General features: G+C 42.0%; 1 long non-coding RNA gene across 1 annotated transcript in view; it reads right to left on the bottom strand.

Annotated features, from left to right (window-relative positions):
• The window catches only part of LOC307078144, a 1,207-nt gene extending 1,047 nt beyond the window's left edge, over positions 1–160 (bottom strand). Inside the window, exon 1 of the long non-coding RNA XR_013811974.1 lies at positions 115–160. This is a non-coding gene — a long non-coding RNA (uncharacterized lncRNA). The remainder of the gene's footprint in view (positions 1–114) is intronic.
• Between the last annotated feature and the right edge of the window lie 13,313 nt (positions 161–13,473).

The following is a 13,473-nucleotide window of genomic DNA, read 5'->3' as shown; positions in this document are numbered from 1 at the left end:
GGCTGGCTAACTGACATCACGGATAACTTCTCTATTTGTGTGTCCCAGTGACAGGGGACTCCCAGGCAACAGAGTGCATCATGGAAAAAAAGTTATGAAAGGCTTACCACTTACCCCCTCAAAACACGTAATTTTGTGTCGTACCGTGGTGGGGAGCTAGTAGTAGGCTTCACCATGTTCTGCATGGGGCAAACAGGGCCTAAGGGGGAAAACGTGAAGAATCAATGAATACATCGTCACCTCACATCATGACAACAAAATGAGCCAACACTGTTTCATGTCGGTGTTTGTTGCTAGCTCTCTCAATCGATTTTATTGAGGTGGAGGGTCAATCCAAGACATGATACGTTTGACATGTTGTGCTTCAGCTAGAGTTGGATGTCTCGAGACCGGTCTTGGTCGAGACTGTGACAAGACCGAGACCACGTAAAAGTGGTCTCGAGACCGGTCTCGAGACCACTTTTACGTGGTCTCGGTCTTGTCACAGTCTCGACCGTCTTTGGTCTTGGTCTTGTCTTGGTCTCGGATCCCTCGGTCTTGTCTTGGTCTCATTGTCTTGGTCTTGCGGTCTCAGGTCGACATAGTGGTCGGGAGATTTGCAACAAATAATGTCCATGATACAAAACATAATATTCGATAATGCAACATTAAATTATTTCGCCTTTCACGCCCTTCAAATGCAACCTTTCAAATGCAACCAATCAATGACATACATGTATTTTTGTTGTGATTAAGAAACTGGCGCTCATCCAATCAAAAGACGCAAGTGTAGCCAGCGCGAAACGTTAGGTTTACGTCGTAGCTGTCAGTCTCAGTCAGACCTACAGTAGTAATAATAATGTCAGCGAATTCTGCCATCATTAAAATTGCATTCACCGAACACAAAGAAATTTGCAGTCCAGGGGCAACAAAGAAGCATTCTGCAAAATGCAAGTTTTGCAAAGTCTCTCTAACCGAAACAGCCGGGACGACATCAACCTTCACCAGACACCTGGAGCGGAGACACCCGGAGAGGTAAGCTAGCGGTATAAATTATTTAGGGGACGGATATTTTTTTTGCAAGCTTCAGTTCTTTGCAGACTTACTGAAACATTTTTGGCTAAGAGTGTAACTACATGCTAAGTACAGGTAGTTAACTTATCAGTGTCTCTCGGCTACTTAAACATTAACAGTTTTCACCAACGTTAGATATTTTGGCGAAGAGAAATACTAGAAATACTGTATATCAAAACCGTGTCAGTGAGCACTTTAAGGGCTGGTATCATGAGGTTTGTTGTTGATTTTGGCATAATATGGTTGCTGACACGCAAGGAAGGATGAGCAATTTGGGTGCCTCGACATTGCTAGGTTAGCACTAGTGGCATTCTCGACGATGAAGCCAGATCATATCAGAGCAGCTCTGGCCTAGATAGCAAGGATGATGATGGAATTAAGACTTAATTTTATAGTCAATAAAACTCAATTTCTCTCCATTTCCAAAACGCTGCTTTGACATCTGTTTTCGACTGACATTGTGTCAAAAAAGCTGTGAGGTAAAAACATCCTAAAACCAGAGACACTTATGAAGGAGAAAGTACAATTTGACATGTTGATTGTTTAGCGACAGCTCGAAACTCCTTGCAACGAGTTTGATTCACACGCCGCAACTCCTCGTCATGAATCTTGAGTTTGAATTGGCTTGAACACCCATTCTACAAAATGTACAATCATGTTTGACGTGGTTATGATGGTTAGGCGTCTTGTCCTGTGTTAACTGTAACCAGTCCAGCATGTAGGGCTACCACAGCATGTTATTATTAGATAAGTAGATAGGTAGATGGATGGATAGATAGATAGATAGATAGATAGATAGATGGATGGATAGATAGATAAGTAGATCTCTCTCTCTCTCTCTCTCTCTCTCTCTCACTCTCTCTCTCTCTTTTAAGTATCATCTGTTATTTGTTCATAGTGTCTGTTCTGTTGTTCTTGCCTTACTGAAGAACAGGCTTTATATTATTGGCAGTGTGTTGTAATGACATGCTATTGCAGACATCAAGATGTCAGCATCTTGTCTCTATTCTTGTTGATGCACCAATTGATGTGCAGTTTGTATTGGTATGTAGAATTTGTAGTTTGCATTTTATTCATGTGACATGTGCGCATGTCATTGTTGTTTACTGTATTTTATTTAAAATGGAGTTGTTTAACTAAATAAATGTGACCATTGACATTTAAATAACATCTGCATATCACATTGTTTTGACTTCACAGGCTTAATCTATATCTGGTAAGGTTATAATTGTGTATCTTCAATTTCATCTACAAATTAAGTATAATTGTAATTAGTCACATATTTCCCATAGCTGTTGGAGGTGTTAGCTGTTTTATCAGATGACTTTTGGACCAGTTAGTACCAGTCAGTCAGTAATATCAGTCCTTAACAGCAGACAAAGGAGTCTCAATCCTCTAATAGTGCAGTAACAGCTGTCATGCAATTGCTATAGATAGTTTATCTCACCCAGTCTACAAAAACATTTACAGTGAGTGAGCTCACAGTCACACACATTCATGACAAGCTCTGTCTCTGCATTGTTCTGTCTGTAGTTGAAATAATACCTTCTTAAATTGAATTTAAACTGGGACTGAACCTCTTACCCCAGTATGCTGCTCTTATTCAATTGATGCAAGTTATGGTGTAACACTAGCTCACTAGCTGTTTTTTTTGTTGTTTTTTTTGGTCTCGGTCTTGGTCTCGTCTCGGTCTCGTCTCGACTTTGTCTTGGTCTTGACTCAGTCTGTCTTGGCCTTGGTCTCGTCTTGGTCTCGGTCTTGATACCCTCTGGTCTTGGTAGTGTCTTGGTCTCGGTTTAGGCGGTCTTGACTACAAGTCTAGCTTCAGCCATTTTGTTTTGAAAGTGCTGTCCTGCAGGAGAAATATTTATTATCACATCTATACACTCAATGACGGCAAGGCGCAAAACAGGCCAAACAGGTATTCCGATTTAGGTTAATACGTTGTACTATACGTCAGACAGGCTGTGAGTCTCCATGTTTTTTCTTAACAGATAACGGACTCTCTGCTGAAGAACGCCATACCTTGTACTTGTGGGCATTGTACTGTTTGATCGGGGGGGTTGCCTCAAAGGCACCACATCTTGGAAGATGTGTTGACCACTTCCTTGAATTTAAAGATGTTTTAAAGCCTGCTCTTGTTGTTGAGGAATGCTCCACACTAAAGCTGCCAAAGGCTATGTTTGGTTGTGGCATTTGCTGAGATGAACTCATTAAGTGCCATTGATTGGGAGCGCCTGGCTCCAACTACTTTGTAATGTTGACCATATTGAACCAGTGGAGCAGATCTTACCTTTTCACACGTGGCTTCTCTCTTTGGATATCATTCATGTTGAGATTGATATTAAAAGAAGACACTTGGTTTTTCCCACCACATTATGCTTTAAATTAGGTATCTATCTGAACTAGAGATGGAAGTGGGCTTCTTGCCTTGCTCGCACTTACAATACAGCACATTCCAACCAGAGTCCCTCTGTCCAGGTCTACCCTGCTGCCTGCTTACTGTTATCAAGTGCATCTGAACTCTTCCCTCTACAGCCTGGTTATCGCATTTGCCACAATAACGTGCCAGTGCATGCGGGCATCTGCTGTCAGTTGCAACCGCTGGCACGCTCAGCCCGACCTGCAATGTCACTGTGTGTGGCAGTGTTTGTGTGTGTATGTGTGTGTGATAAATAAAAATATATAAAAAGATGAATAAAAAGTGAAATATCATCTAAAGCAATGTTTTTGGAATGGCCTCTTCATTCCTTTATTGGGTTTATTATTTGACTGCCATATACATATATATATTTTTTTCATACATTGTTTTTTAATTAACTTCTTAATTAACAATGCAAATTGTGTAATTTTTGTGTCGCTTTTAAATCTACCTGCCACTGTGGCAGGTAGATTTAAAAATCTACCAGCCACTCATCTTTTTTACCAGCCACTCTTTATATGCTGTATATTTTTTAAATATATGCAGACATTTTAAACAATATAATAGTAACAATAGATAAGAAAAGTGTTTTTCATACACATCCTTTTTTCCATCAGAAGTGATTTTTACTGTAAGTAGGTGCTACCAAGGAACTGAGTTGAAAATGTTACACTCTTTCCACATATCTTAATTAACAATGCAAATTGTGTAATTTTTCTAAGCCCATTTGATTTGTTGATTTGAACGTAATGCAACACATTATAGAAATGCTTGACCTCATAATACACAAGGAGCAACATTGATGCTTTGCACTATCTGTTGCAATGCATACAAACTTGCAAATTGCTTTGCAAAAAACGTGATCAACGGCTTATAAGAGCAGCTCATACTGGAATCTAGTCTAGCAAGAAACAAGTGTCTAGTCTCCCTGATGAGAATGCAGGAGTAGATTATTATGTGAACGTTTACATACAAGGGAACCAGATTTACAAAAGCAATATTCCATATGAAATAAATCCTTCCCTCATTTCTAAATGTCAAAGCTGGCTTTAATAGATGACATACACAAACTCAAACAGACGGGTGCGTGAGAATTTCTCACGCTTGATTTAATGCACTGTGCTCTCTCATCAGATAAGGCTTATCAGATCGGTGCTCAAGCATGTGCTCAAGTTCATTCTACATAAACATCCTTGATAACCAAGTGTGTATTTGAGTGTGTGTGGGTGGATATGTGTGTGTGTGTGTGTGTGTGTGTGTCTCTGTGTGTGCCTGTGTCTGTGTGCGAGCATGTGTGTATGCATATACAGGTGTGTGTGTGTGTGTGTGTGTGTGTGTGTGTGTGTGTGTGCGTGTGTGTGCATGTGTGTGAATGTGTGTATGTGTATTTGTGTGGGTGTGTGCATGTGTGTGTGTGTGTGTATGCGCATTTGTGTGTGTATGTGTGTGTGTGCGTGCATGTACTCGGGTGTGTGTGTCTGTGTGTCTAGAGGTAACGTCTCTACACTGAGGCAACGCCGGGTTGATTAACGCTGGTGAAAGACAGCTTGAGGTCTGGCTGGCAGTGGAAAGGAGTGACAGACTACAGGCTTCAGCTGCACCCTGTCTCCTCGCTCTGATCATCACAGTCTGCTGATCAGCAGGGTCTGGGCCCAGGTGCATACCCTGCATACTTTACCCTATACTGCTCTGCGTCAGACCTCGCCGGCAGATGGGCTAATCCTGCAGGTATTCACGCAACACAGGGCCTGCAAGGCGCAGCTCAGACGGCCCTTCGCTCTTCTGGAACAGAGCTGCAGGGCCTCAACTGAAGAGGTGGCTATCCGATTTAAAGGCGAACAAAATGAGTGATCATGTCAAACAGGGTTGAACAACGAACGCCAGCGGTGTCGATTTTGTAGTATTTGTGGATCTTTAGTTTTAAAGCCATAAGGTATCTGTAATCTGATGAGTTGAACTCAATGGTTTATTAGTACTATATATTGTGTCACACATCAAATTTAAAAACACTTTATATCACAATAATGGGATTTCATGTATAAAAAATATGTCGTTGCTGATAACAAGGTAGAAATACTATCTATTTTGCATATGCAAATATATTTGACTGTGGATTTGGCGGAATGATGTTTGGTTGAGATATTTACTTTGAATCGTTTCGTAAGCTTGCAACCAAATCCCTGATATCTAAACATAGAGTTCTTAACAGCAGCAGGTCACACAGAGATGGCACACAGAGAACACACAAGTATATAACTTTTGTCTGATTGTACATACAAACTCTCTCTCAATGTGTCTGAGACCCGTCTCAGACAAGAGATCTCCCGGTGACAGGGATGATGTCAGTGTTAGGTTGTTCAGTGCCTGGTTCATCCCACCATAATAACACACACACACAAACACATACACATGCATACACACTCACACACACGCAGACGCACACACACATACACTTACGTGCATGCACGTTCACACACATACACGCAAACACACACACACACACGCACACACACACACACACACCAACACACACACACACAAACAGGCACACACCCACACACACACACACGCACACACAATGCAGCCATGACTAAAGAACAAATACTGCAGTTCCAAATGTTTGCATAAGTGTCTTTATGTATGCCTGTGTGTGTGTGTGTGTGAGAGAGAAAGAGAGCAAGAGCGAGAGAGAGAGTCCGTATGTACAATGTGTAACTGCGTATGACTGTGTGCGTGCATTTGATTCTGATGCAAGAAACACAGCGGGGGCAGCTTTTGCTGAGCGCGGGAGCTCAGGAGACGGGCGAGCGAGGGTTCAAGCTGAGATAACAAACTCCATCCACTTCAGTAACAACAGGACAGCACTATAGCGAGAACGAATGGGCCCTTTCCTCTGAAGGCCTTCAAGCAGCCTAAGATGGCTAGTTGCTAGGATTTTGCAGTCAGACGCTACATCAAAGATAGACACAATCCCAAGGAAGCCCCTTGTCTTGCTAAAAAATGTCCTCAAAACACACACACACACACACACACACAGACACACACACACACACACACACATACACACACACACACACACGCAGACGCACACACGTACACTTACATGCATGCACGTTCACACACACATACACGCACACAAACCAGAGATGGAAATTAACTTTTTTGCCCACCAGCCACTGTGGCAGGTAGATTTAAAAATCTACCAGCCACTCATCTTTTTTACCAGCCACTTTTTATATGCTATATATTTTTTATATATATGCGGACATTTTAAACAAGTAGTAACAATAGATAAGAAATATGTTTTTCATACACATACTTTTTTTCCATCAGAAGTGATTTTTACTGTAAGTAGGTGCTACCAAGGAACTGAGTTGAAAATGTTACACTCTTACCGCATATGATAAACAATACACAGGTATCTGCCATGTTAAGTCATGTTTATTTCAAAGGTGTTACGATGACAAGTTTGGGGATAATTCATCTATACAAAATATTTTCAATAAAAAACAATACAACAACATGCATGGCTACACCATCATAAGTCAATAGGAACATTTGTTTTTTCATTGCACTGGCCTTTTCATTTCTTCAATTCAACCAGATGTATAATGAAATCTGCCCCTATAATGCAACAGATGTATCCTCTCGGTATAGGAAGACTCATACCCTGCCTATGCATTCAAAATTAAACATTTGAAAACAGGCCATGAAGAAACAAGAACAAGAAACAATGACTAAATAAGTGCAAGACACATTGAAAAACGTCAGAATAAATTAAATTATATATATAAATATATAGGAACTCGTTAGCGTATCTGTTTGTGTACGTTCGCTATGCAGCCCTGCTATTGCGCATTCACAGACTGGCTTTTGTCAAAAGAATACCCGGTCAATGATGGATTTAATATGGACACAAACGACTAAAAATTGGATCTTTGTATGGATTTATATGCACGTTACGGGATGAATTGATAAGCTCCTGTAAGGGCTACGATGGCACAGATGACAGCTGATTTGGAATGGAACAGCAAAGTAAGGAACTCCGACTTTTTTACTGTTCAATTATGTGTAACTGCGTATGACTGTGTGCGTGCATTTGATTCTAATGCGAGAAAGGCCTATTTCTTCATGGCCTATTGGAATACTCGCTCGGAATATCCAACGAGTATTCTAAGCCTGTGAAATGGTATTCGGGACAGCCCTACCTCTTAGCACACACACTTGACATCTGTTTTGACCAGACTGACAGAAAGCCGCTGTTTGCCAAACAAGTGAGCAGAGCTCTAAGGTTACCCAACATGCTAGTTTTTCCACAGCAACAAACTATTGCATTAGGCCTAATAGAAAATCAAAAGTTAACTTACGTGCAGTGCCATTCGAAGTCTTGAAATGTCCTTCCCTTTTTGGAAATTGTGTGTGCATTTCGAAATAGTAGAGCCAATTTCGAAATTATATCAAGCTGGGCTGTTTTGAGGCTAACGAGCGTCCTCATCGCTGTCGTGGTTTCGGGCGCTGATTTTCCATTGGCAATTTTCAAAACATGAAGGTGACTCTTTGAGGACTCGTGGTCCTTCACGGCTTCCAATTTTAGGTTTTGTGTCCCACTCACAAAACTATTGGACCTGTGGCCATCCGAAGCATGTTTACACAGAGAGCACAGAACATTGTCTGGCTCGTCCCGTCAAACACCAGCCAGTCACGGTGTTGCCCACTGTCCGATGTTCACCATCTGTTATTAAAACAACGCTTCTTTTTGGGGATGACAGCAGTGCTATCATCCGCCACCTGTACCTGGCCTATATTCTCCTCAGCTGTTCTCTTTCCCCCGGTGAGGAAACGCAACATTGCTTTCTCTAGTAGTTCTTTCTTTATATGTCAATAATTAGCCTAGCATACTATACCGAATGTTGATACCGGCATATTATCTCTATGGTTACCGGTATATTATCCCAGATGTTGACAATCGCAGTTCAGCAAAAGAGGCGTAGAAAAAGAAGGGGGCCGGATGTTGCCAGTGATGGTTGTGGAACTGTGCAGCGCCGTATGACGAATGTATTAAATATGAACGGACCTGACTGGAAAGTATTACCCGACACAGTGGCGGGTGAAGTGACACAATTCACCCGCCACCATACAAATCCACCCGCAAATGGCATGTGGCGGGTGTTAATTTCCATCCCTGACACACACACACACACACAAACACACACACACACACACACACACACACACACACACACACACACACACACACACACAATGCAGCCATGACTAAACAAATACTGCAGTTCCAAATGTTTGTGCAGTCTGCAATGCAATGCAAGAATGTAAAAAATGAAAAAATAAAAAAATGTCAGCCGTGTGTGTGTGTGTCTTTGTGCATTTGTGTGTGCCTGACATTGTCTGTCATCCTGATAAGCAGAAACAATGAGATGAGTAACATTTAAGCAGATGAAAATGATACACTCACATACACTGAAAAGCTTGCATAAAAACTAGTGAAACCTTTTACATGGACTACTGAAATCCTTTCACACATACTAGTCAAATGTTCTCATATACACAGCTGAAAAATGTCTTCTCACACACACATATGAAACAATTCATATTCTATACTGAAAACTCCACACATACACAAGTGAAAGCTTTGACATACACAGATACATAAACAGTGGGGCAAAAAAGTATTTAGTCAGCCACCAATTGTGCAAGTTCTCCCACTTAAAAAGATGAGAGAGGCCTGTAATTTTCATCATAGGTATACCTCAGCTATGAGAGACAAAATGAAAAAAAAAAATCTAGAAAATCACATTTTCTGATTTTTAAAGAATTTATTTGCAAATTATGGTGGAAAATAAGTATTTGGTCAATAACAAAAGGTCATCTCAATACTTTGTTACATGCCCTTTGTTGGCAATGACAGAGGTCAAACGTTTTCTGTAAGTCTTTACAAGGTTTTCACACACTGCTGCTGGTATTTTGGCCCATTCCTCCATGCAGATCTCCTCTAGAGCAGTGATGTTTTTGGGCCTTCACTGGGCAACACAGACTTTCAACTCCCTCCAAAGATTTTCTATGGGGTTGAGATCTGGAGACTGGCTAGGCCACTCCAGGACCTTGAAATGCTTCTTACGAAGCCTCTCCTTCGTTGCCCGGGCGGTGTGTTTTGGGTCATTGTCATGCTGAAAGACCCAGCCACGTTTCATCTTCAGTGCCCTTGCTGATGGAAGGAGGTTTTCACTCAAAATCTCACGATACATGGCCCCATTCATTCTTTCCGTCACACGGATCAGACGTCCTGGTCCCTTGGCAGAAAAACAGCCCCAAAGCATGATGCTTCCACCCCCATGCTTCACTGTAGGTATGGTGTTCTTTGGATGCAACTCAGCATTCTTTCTCCTCCAAACACGACGAGTTGAGTTTTTACCAAAAAGTTCTATTTTGGTTTCATCTGACAATATGACATTCTCCCAATCCTGTTCTGGATCATCCAAATGCTCTCTAGCAAACTTCAAACGGGCCCGGACATGCACTGGCTTTAGCAGGGGGACACGTCTGGCACTGCAGGATTTGAGTCCCTAGCGGCGTAGTGTGTTAGTGATGGTAGCCTTTGTTACTTTGGTCCCAGCTCTCTGGAGGTCATTCACTAGGTCCCCCCGTGTGGTTCTGGGATTTTTGTTCACCGTTCTTGTGATCATTTTGACCCCACAGGGTGAGATCTTGCGTGGAGCCCCAGATCGAGGGAGATTATCAGTGGTCTTGTATGTATTCCATTTCCTAATAATTGCTCCCACAGTTGATTTCTTCACACCAAGCTGCTTACCTATTGCAGATTCAGACTTCCCAGCCTGGTGCAGGTCTACAATTGTGTTTCTGGTGTCCTTTGACAGCTCTTTGGTCTTGGCCATAGTGGAGTTTGGAGTGTGACTGTTTGAGGTTGTGGACAGGTGTCTTTTATACTGATAAGGAGTTCAAACAGGTGCCATTAATACAGGTAGCGAGTGGAGGACAGAGGAGCCTCTTAAAGAAGAAGTTACAGGTCTGTGACAGCCAGAAATCTTGCTGGTTTGTAGGTGACCAAATACTTATTTTCCACCATAATTTGCAAATAAATTCTTAAAAAATCAGACAATGTGATTTTCTGGATTGTTTTTTTCATTTTGTCTCTCATAGCTGAGGTTTACCTATGATGAAAATTACAGGCCTCTGTCGTCTTTTTAAGTGGGAGAACTTGCACAATTGGTGGCTGACTAAATACTTTTTCGCCCCACTGTACATAACTGAAACACCTTCACTCAAACAACTGAAAAGCTCTCGTAACTAGTGGAACTTTTAACATAGACTACTGAAATGCTTTCACACGTACTAGTAAAATGTGCTCATATACACAGGTGAAAAATTCTCTCTCACATACACATATGAAGCTATTCACATACTATACTGAAAATCTCAGACATGTATGTGAAAGTTTTTCACTCATATGTGTGTGAGGATTTCAGTGAAAACGGAAGCCGTTTCAGTTTAAACGGAAGGTGGTTCAAAAAAGAAAGCATGCAACTCAGACAAAGAATAGACACAGATATACTGTGCGTTCACACCAAACGCGATGGGTCGACACGACTCCATACAAAGTCAACGTAGAATCACGTATCAGGCGACATATGTCACTAGAAAAACCTGCGACAAGATTTGACTTTTGGCGTGGCATGAACGCCCTGTCACGGGCGAGCGGGCTCACGAGGATTTGCAGCGCGAAACTTTCGCTTGAGTTGAAATATTTGAACTTTGCAGCGACATTCACATGATGACAGCCCATCAGCGTTCACTCCCTGAGTGACGTAACCTAACAGCCAATCAGCGTTCAACCGGCCAACCGTTTCCTGCAGTGCAGTCCGGAGTGAACCGCAGCATGGAGGAGAAAGTGACGCCACATTCAGGGCACGTTCACACTACATGCATCCGTCTACGGATCTCATTGACTTTGCATGGGACGCTCTCTAAATGTATTGTGGGGCCGTCCGTTCTATCGGCTCTGTGGCCTGCATCAAAAAGTTGAGAAATGTTCAACTTTTCAGGCAGCGACGGATCCGTAGCAATCAGAGACCAGTAGTCGCGTGAATTGTATTTGCATAACCGTGATCTGATTGGCCGACGGATCCGTCGCTGCCAGAAAAGTTGAACATTCCTCAACTTTTTGACGCAGGCCACGGAGCCGACGGAACGGACGGCCCCACAATGCATTTCGAGAGCGTCCAATGCAAAGTCAATGAGATCCGTCGACGGACGGAGGTAGTGTGAATGCGCCCTGACCTTACATTCAGACTGCATGCATCCGTCGACGGATGGGGGCTTTTTGACTTATCCATGTGATTTCCCGGGTTGTATTAAAAAGGCGATTCCATTGGACAGAGTACTTGCGTATATTTGCATAACACGATCTGATTGGCCGACGGATCCGTGGCTGCCTGAAAAGTTGAACATTTCTCAACTTTTTGACACAGGCAACGAAGCCGACAGAACGGACGGACCCACAATGCACCCCATGCAAAGTCAATGAGATCCGTCGACGGACGCATGTAGTGTGAATGCGACGTGATTGTTGCCGTTTGTGGCTCCTGGAGCTCTATATATAATAGTATATAATATAATATAATATAATATAATATATATATATATTTTATAATATAAATATCTATATAATATTATATACAATATCACGGCCAGAGCTGTGTGTGCCTCTGGATGATATTGTAGCGTCATGGGTTTGGTAGATGGGGGCGGGCCTTTAGTGGGAGGAGCTCTCGTGGGGATTTGGCTTGGGGGGGGGGGGGGGGGGGGGTTTGTGTGTGTTACAACAGATTATTAGCGGTGGTAATAAAGCGCTGGCTAAGTAATACTTCCTTCACTGCATCTTCCGTGGTCATAACTGCACGAATCACACAGCGACGGCTACCTGTAGGCTGTTGTTGAACAGACATCATTGTAGCGCCTGTGTCTGTAGTATAGGTCTTAGTCTATTCTTTGACTGAATTGCGCGCTTTCTTTTTTCAACCACCTTCTGTTTCAGTGATTCAGTTTAAGTGTTTTACATATGAGTGAAACACTTTCACATACATGTCTGAGGTCTTCAGTATAGTATGTGAATAGTTTTTTATGTGTATGTGAGAGAGGATTTTTGCAGCTGTGCACATTTACTGGTACGTGTGAAAGCATTTCAGTAAAAGGTTCCACTAGTTGTTACGAGAGCTTTTCATTTGTTTGAGTGAAGGTGTTCCAGTTGTGTATGTAAAAGCTTTTACTTGTGTGTGTGTGAGGTTTTCAGTAGTTTTTTAGTATGTGAATAGTTTCATATGTGTGTGTGAGAGGACTTTTTTCAGCTGTGTATATGAGAACATTTTACTAGTATGTGTGAAAGCATTTCAGAAGTCCATGTAAAAGGTTCCATTAGTTTTTATGCAAGCTTTTCAGTTGTGTATGTGATCGTATCATTTTTCAGTTGTTTGTCTGAGAGTGTTTCAGTTGTGTATGTAAAAGCTTTTCACTGGTATGTTTGCAAGGTTTTCAGTATAGTATGTGATTGAGTTTGGTTTCATATGTGTATGCGCAAGCTAATTCTGAATTATGTCCCATTCGGCCCCTCATAGGCAAACATACAAACACAAACGCACACACACACAGGCACACACACACACACACAGGGGCTGTTTTTATATGTTATGGATGTACAATTGTACGTCCATGGTGCTTTCCTATAGGACTGTTAATTGTTGACTGTGAGAAGTTATTGCATGGAATTTGTTCTGCTGGTGTGTGTAAGTGCAGTCCGACAGTGTGTGTGTGTGTGTGTGTGTGTGTGTGTGTGTGTGTGTGTGTGTGTGTTAAGAGAATAGTGAGCCAGTGCTTGCTATATTAATCTCTAAAATCAGATGCATCTTTTTCACCCTGGTCTTCTGCTCTAAAAATGTTTACTTTTTCCACAATTTCATAGAAAAGCC

The sequence above is a fragment of the Pollachius pollachius genome (assembly GCF_949987615.1).
Source record: "Pollachius pollachius genome assembly, chromosome: 7".
NCBI lineage: Eukaryota > Metazoa > Chordata > Actinopteri > Gadiformes > Gadidae > Pollachius > Pollachius pollachius.
Note: the sequence above shows the minus strand (reverse complement) of the source record. Positions and strands in the feature narration are given on the sequence as shown.